The 7,557-nt window shown below is 41.5% G+C and overlaps 1 pseudogene; it reads right to left on the reverse strand.

Annotated features, from left to right (window-relative positions):
- Positions 1 to 2,589: 2,589 nt before the first annotated feature.
- LOC102811486 lies at positions 2,590 to 3,221 on the reverse strand (annotated as a pseudogene).
- Positions 3,222 to 7,557: the final 4,336 nt, after the last annotated feature.

Here is a 7,557-nt window from a genome sequence, read left to right on the forward strand (position 1 = left end):
GGGTTTCCTGGGAGCGGCTGGCAAATTTGAATTGCCATCCTTGTACTTCAAACCAACCTTGTAGTTGAGTGCTTATCCTACAGCACCACACCAGGACTCCAGGACGCTCATAGAATCCTTCAGTATTTCAAGTCAAGGCTTAAATTTTTATTTCGGTTCTTTCAGCATGAGAACTGCTGAGCGTGTCTTTCCCTTTTGAGTTTGTAACTCCAGGCCCTTTGCGCATTTCATTACATAATATTTTGTCTTCTCGAGCTGCCCTTTGAAATTTTCTGTTCAGCTATTTCACTTCTTCATTTCTTCCAGTTGCTTTAGCTTCTCTACACTCATGAGCCAGTTTGAGTCTCTTCTGACACCTACATTTGGTCTTTTCTTGTCACACCACAACTCTCTGGTCTTCAGTCATTAGTGTCTAATGTACCAAATCTGTTCTTGAGATGGTCTCTAAATTCAGGTAGGATATACTCTAGGTCATATTTTGGCTCTTGAGGACTTGAAATTTTTTTTTCTTCAGCTTAAATTTGAACTTGCATATGAGCAATTGATGGTCTGTTCCACAGTCAGTCCCTGGCCTTGTTTTGGCTGATAACATTGAGCTTCTCTATTGTCTCTTCTCACAGATGTAGTCAATTTGATTCTTGTGTATTCCATCTGGAGAAGCCCAGGTGTCTAGTCACCTTTTATGTTGTTGAAAGTAGTTATTTGCAATTAATAAGTCATTGTTGTTATTAAGTACCATCGATTTGGTTCCAACCCATAGCAACCCTGTATGGGTTTCCAAGGTGGCTGGTGAGTTTGAACCACCAACTTTGTGGTTCAAATCGACTTTGCAGTCCAGCATATTAGCCCACAGTGCTACACCAGGATTCCAAGAAGTCATTAGTCTTGCAGAATTATATCAAGTGATCTCTAGCACCATTTCTATCACTAAGACTATATTTTCCAACTGCTGACCCCACCTCCTTGTTTCCACCTTTCACATTCCAATCACTAGTAATTGTCAATGCATCTTGATTGCATGTTTGATCAATTTCAGACTGAAGAAGTTAGTAGGATTCTTTAATTTCAACATCACTGGCTTTAGTGGTTGGTGCATAATAAACTTGAATACTAGTGCTTTTAACTGGTCGTCCTGGTTATTGTTGTTGTTAATGCCATTCAGTGGGTTCTGACTCATACGGAGTCTGTAAAGAGTTTCATAGGAGCGACTATTAAGTTTGAACTGATGACCTTGTGGTTAGCAGTCCACTACTTATCCTACAGTGCCACACCAGGACTCAGGTATTCTATTTTGGCATATGAATATTATCCTATTACAGACAGCAGCGCACTTCAGGATAGATCTTGAAATACTCTTTTGATAATGGATGTGACACCATTCCTTTTCAATTTGTTATTCCCTGAATAGTAAACCATATGATTGTCAGATTCAAAATTGCCAATTCCAGTCAATTTCAACTCACTAATGCTTAGGATATTGATCTTTATGTGTTCCATTTCATTTTCGACAACTTCCAAGTTTCTTAGATTCATACTTGGTTTATTCTGTGTTTTGATTATTAATGGATACTTGCAGCTGTTTCTTCTCATTTTGAGTTGTTGCAAGTCCTGAAAGCTTTGCTTCATTTATGTCATTATAATCTACTGTACTTTAAGAGGCAACTCTTCCCCAGTCACATTTTGAGTGCCTTCCAACTGCACAGGCTCATTTTCCGGCACTATATCTGGACAGTGTTCTGCTATCCATAAGGTTTTCAGCGGCTAACATTCAGAAATGATCCCCTTCTCCTTAGTCTGTCTTAGTCTGGAAGCTCTCCTGCAATTTATCCATCATGGGTAACCTTGCTGGTATATAAAATACTGGTAGCATAGCTTCTAGCATCATAGAAACACACAGGCTACCGCAGTATGGCAGACAGTGGTGATTTTCTGTAGCAATGTTATAAGTCGAAATCAAAAAATGAAAACCACTGCCATTGAATTGTTTAGTGCTATCAAGTCAGTTCTGACCCATAGCCACCTGTATAGGGTTTCCCAAGAGTGGCTGGTGAGCTTGAACTGCTGACCTTACAATTCAAAACAACATTGAAATCCAGCGCATTAACCCACAATGCCACACCAGGACTCCTGATTACTCATAGCTACTACTAGCGTAGTGGTTACAAATCAGGCTGCGAGCCGCAAGGTCAACAGTTCGAAACTACCAGCTGTTCTGTGGGAGAAAGATGAGGCTTTCTGCTCCCGTAAAGATTTATAGCCTCGGAAACCCTGTACAGGGTCACTATGAGTCGGAACCAACTCCACAGCACTTAACAACAACAACAACCTTCATAGTAGTTATGAATCAGGCTGCTAACCTCAGGGTCAGTAGTTCGAAACTACCAGCTGTTCCTCAGGAGAAAGATGAGGCGTTCAGCTCCCGTAAAGATTTACAGCCTTGGAAACCACCCTCTACAGGATCACATGAGTCAGAACCGACTCCACGGCACATAACAACAACAACAACAACAACCTTATATAGAGTTTCTGAGACTGTAAATCTTGTTTTTTGTGTGTGTGTGAATGATATCTCATTTAATCATTTTTTGTTTACAATTGAAACTCTGGGAATTCAAAATTAATATCCTTGCCCGTGAGCTTCTTATCCACACCAGAAAAGGGTTCCACCTTGCGTTCTACATTGCTCTGCTCTGCTTTGTCCAAATGAGTCTTTATAAGCAGGCTGCCATCCAGCTTTACTCAGATTCTCCTGCCCACAATTTCACTGGGAAGATCCAGGCTTCAAGGATTGCATCATGCACAGCATTCAGAGTGCGACTTCTGGGACGCTTTTGCTTTTTTTTTTTTTTTTTTTTTTTCCCCCACCTCCCCCAAGCGTGTTTTGCTTATTTTTTATATGGGTTTTTCAAGTTAGTTTAGGCAGAATTCTCCTGAGCAATAAAGACCACATGCTTTCCACTGAACTTTTCCTCCAGTTCATGTTCTAGTTGGACTTGGATTTTCTGGGAAGACTTCAGTTGAGGAATGGGAACAAAGATTATAATAGCTTTCCCACCACCACCAACTTCAATTTCCTTAGCTGCAGTTATGTTCAGCTCTCCTAACTGAGCCTTTAGGTCCAAATTCATCTCCAGCTCAAGAAGAGCCTGAGAAATACCAGACTCGAATTCATCCGGCTTTTTGCCATTGGTCTTCTCAATCTTGGCACTTGAACTGAACATGCCTTTTTCTTGCTGAGTGCCTGCCTAGGAAGAAGAGAGTAAATCTTTATGGAACAAGAAGAGTCTGGTGGATTTGAACATCTGACTTTGCAGTTAGCAGCCCAATATTTAACCAACCAGCAGGGCTCCTTGTGTATTGTAAGCCAATATTAATCGTTTAAAAATAAACACTAGTAAACCCTACATGTTGTTTTGGTTGAGGTGTGAGAAGAAAATCTGGGTCTCATACCAAATAAGTAGTTGAAAAAAATGAAGAGTATTTTAAGAACCTTTTCAGATAAATGAGGACCTTCTTTGATAACTACACCCAAACGGGACAGGACAGTGGTTAGCTGTTTCCTAAAGGTAAACTGTAACAAGGTAGATTATGAAACCACAGCTGTATTTTGCTACCTGAAAACAGGTTGTTTTATCATGTACTTTGAATAGAATTTTTAAGCCAGGTGGTCATTTGAAAAAGTGGTGCACTGAGTCACACAGATCTTCCAAATGGGGACACAATAAATCATCTTCGCTAGCATCACCGCTGATCAAAAAAGACTAGAGTAAAGGAGAGCTCGCTGTGGCAGACACACATTTTCCAGAACTGTGTGTTAATGCACCAGACTGCAAAGCCGTTTGAACTGTAAGGTTGGCGGTTCAAGCTCACCAGCTGCTCTTCTGTGACTCCTATACAGGGTCGCAGTGGGTCAGAACCGACTCAACAACACTGAACAACAGTTATCACCTGAGATCAAATTTTTCATTGGCAACAAATACTGTCAGCTACCTTTGTTCATTTTTGATAAAAGATGTCCAATACCCAAGTCTGAATAATAGTCATTTTTGTCTCTCATGTGAAAATGGTGTTCTTGTGGGGGTGGGGGTGGGGTGGGGCGGTAGGGAGAGAAGCAGTGAATGCAACTTGCAGCTCAAACCTTGGCACATGGGTGTCTCCTGGAGCACACTTGGTAGGCAGTGGTAATGGTTTAAATGCAGAGTTTCCATGTGGTTATACCAAATCACAAAAAGACATCAACTCAAGGGTGAAGATTTAGTCACATTAATCATTTTTACCTTTTCATCAAGCACTTATGTAAAATGAACCCTTTTCCCCCCTCGGTTTTACTGTGAGCACTTGAAGTGAAGAATACAATGATTACTCCAAGAACTTCCATTGCCTTGAAGTGTGCTAATGTGTCAGCACTTTTACCCACCATAGCTTTTGCATCATAAGTGCAAATATAAACACAGTGAAAAAGGCAGATGAAGCCTCTTAGCTATCATGGAACATAGTTTTGACCTCTCCTTGAGCCCTTGACAGGGCCTCACTCTGAGAAGTGCTGTGGTTAGCTTGTTGAGTTGGATTACACTATGCCCCTTTTCAGTGCCAGGACCAAGATTTTACACAGAAAAGGTAGTTAATGAGTGTGACGTGAAAAACATGAAATAGGACAGAACTTGGTAAGTAACATTATGTAGACAGCCTCACATCCATCCAAGCAGTCTTTTAAATTATTTATTTTGTTGCTGTTGAGAATATATACAGCACAACATCCACCAACTCAGCAGATTTACATGCACAATTCAGTGACACCGATTACATTCTCTGAGTTGTGCAACCAATTTTACCCTCGTTTTCTGAACGGTTCCTCCCCATGAACATATATATTCATTGCCCCCTAAGGTTCCTATCTGATCTGTCCAGTTTCTGTTGTCATGTTGTCACTTTGATCCCATATATATAGTTCTTAAAAGAGCACAGTGCTCAAAGCAGACATTCTTTACTAGTTCAGCTAAACTACTGTTTGGTTTAAAGGAGACTAAAAGCACATTTTTGGCTTAAGGTTTAAGATGATCTCAGCAATAGTTCTAGGGGTCATTCAGCCTTCATGGCTCCAGAGAGTCTGGAGTCCATGAAAATGTGAAATTCTGTATTTTCCTTCTTGTATGCAATCTTTGAACAGAACGTTCATTTAATGGTAGCCAGTCACCACGACCCAGTTCTTCTGGTTTCATGGCAAAGGAGGCAGTTGTTCATGTAGGCTAGGGGTGGGGAACATCTGGCCCATAGGCTCTGTATTTGTTGTTAAGTGCCGTCAAGTCTGTATAAGGCCCAAGAAATCATTTGGTCTGGCCCTGCCAACGCAACCGCAGTTCCAGCCATCACATTAAGGGGTGAGTTAATTAAATGTTTGACCAAATATTTGTTGTTAGGTGCCATCAAGTCGGCATTGACTCATAGCGACCCTATGTACAACAGAATGAAACACTGCCCGGTCCTGGGCCAACCTCACAAATTGTTGCCATGCTTGAACCCACTGATGCTGCCACTTTGCCAGTCCATCTCACTGGTGTTCTTTCTCTTTTTCTCTGACCTTACCAAACATATCTTTCTCCAGGGACTGGTCTCCCCTGACAATATGTCCTAAGTATGAGAGACGAAGTTTGGCCATCCTAGGCTCTAAGGAGCACTCTGGCTGCACTTCTTCCAACACAGATCTGTTGGTTCTTTTGGCAGCCCATGGTACTTTCAATATTCTCCAACACCATAACTCAAAACCATCAATTCTTCTATGGTTTTCCTTATTCACTGTCCAGCTTCTGCATGCATATGAGGTTATTGAAAATACCATGGCTTGGGTCAGGTGCACCTTAGTCCTCAAGCTGACATCTTTACTCTTCAACGCTTTAGAAAGGTCTTGTGCAGCAGATTTGCCTAATGCAATACATCATTTGATTTCTTGACTGCTGCTTCCATGAGTTTTGATGGTTGATCAAAGAAGAAATGAAGTCCTTGACAACTTCAATCTTTGTTGATAAGAATGTTGTTTGTTGACCAAATATAGCAGGCTAATTTTTAAAGCTGGTAATTTTGTATGGCCCATGAATGGTGTTATAAATATCCAAATGCTCTCTGGCAGAAAAATGGTTCCCCACCCCTGATGTAGGCAGCAGTTAGTGAGCCACACAGTCTATATCCACCTCCTGTTCCTGATTCTCCTTTTACTCCATGTGAATATAGAACAGTTGGTGTACTTCATGGTGGAGGTGGTGTGCTGTGCTGGCCTTCAGGTTAGCAGCCTGACTTGTAACCATTACTCTACCAGAGCTCCTTGGACTTGCTAACTTTTAAGACTCCAGGCACTATACAGTGAACTAGAAGGTATAACAGAAGCATTGAATGTGTTATTAGGACATTTAACTGGGATGTCCCATGGAACCGTGACCAACAAACCAACCAAACCAAGGAACCAAATTCTGTGAGGTGCTAGGTTGTACATGCATCCAGTCTTGATTAGTGGTATGTGGAGGATATTCACTTGGGAAACACAAATGATGAAATAAAGGTAACCGATTTTAGAAATGCACAGAAAAAGGATACACATTTGAGCTATTTAAATCTGATGTGTACTAACTGAAATGCTGGCAGTTTTAAGCACGCCCAGATGCGTCTTCTGAAAGCTTGGTGGTGGTGGTGGTGGTGATTGTGTGCCATGGAGTTGCTTCCTACTCTGAAACCTCATAGAGCAGTTCTACTCTGTACGCATGAGGTCACCATGTTGTTAAGTGCCAACTCATAGTCGTGTCTGTATAGGGTTTTCGAGGAGCGACTGGTGAGCTTGAGCCTCCAACCTTGAAGTTCAAACTGACCTTGCAGTCCAGCGCTACATGAGGACTCAGGTCACCAAGAGTCAAATCAATTTGAAGACAACAGAAAACAATAAAGCTTCTTTGTGTCCTTTCATTTGCACTGGCCTCAGGATTCTCAAATGAATAGATCTTTTGGGAAATCAGGTGGCTGTTGACCTAAGCTATTGACTTGATGATAGTCCGAAAAGCAAACATCAATTTAAATTTCAATAGGGTACTGCTGTGCTGGGTCTAGCCCTCCACCCACTTACCTGGAGGCGATTCGGACTCACAGAGAACAAGGAACTGCTCCGTAGGGTTTCTGAGACTAAATCTGTACGTGTGGAGCATGTGGCCTCATCTTTCTCCCAAGGAGTGGGTGGGTTTGAAACACCAACTTTGTGGTTAGCAGTCCAATGCCTACCTAGCCCACAGTATCACCAGACCGCCTAGGTTTAGCAATGTTTTTTCAAAAAAGGCTACAGACGTAGGGAATGTCACCTTTTGTTTTCCGTAAATTAGTTAAAAAAAAAACAAACACTTGATTGTACAACTTCTGATTTCTAAGTAACCATATGTTGGGGTTTTTTTCTTGTTTAATGGTCTTATATACACGTCTGTGTGCGGGGGTAGTTAGTTCAAGGAAATCTTTGTTCCTAGAAATCTTGATATTCTTTGGCTAAAGTCCTTGAGGCAGCTTCAGGGATAACTAAGAGGCTGACTG

Source organism: Chrysochloris asiatica, unplaced genomic scaffold (genome assembly GCF_000296735.1).
Source record: "Chrysochloris asiatica unplaced genomic scaffold, ChrAsi1.0 scaffold00041, whole genome shotgun sequence".
Taxonomy (NCBI): Eukaryota; Metazoa; Chordata; class Mammalia; order Afrosoricida; family Chrysochloridae; genus Chrysochloris; species Chrysochloris asiatica.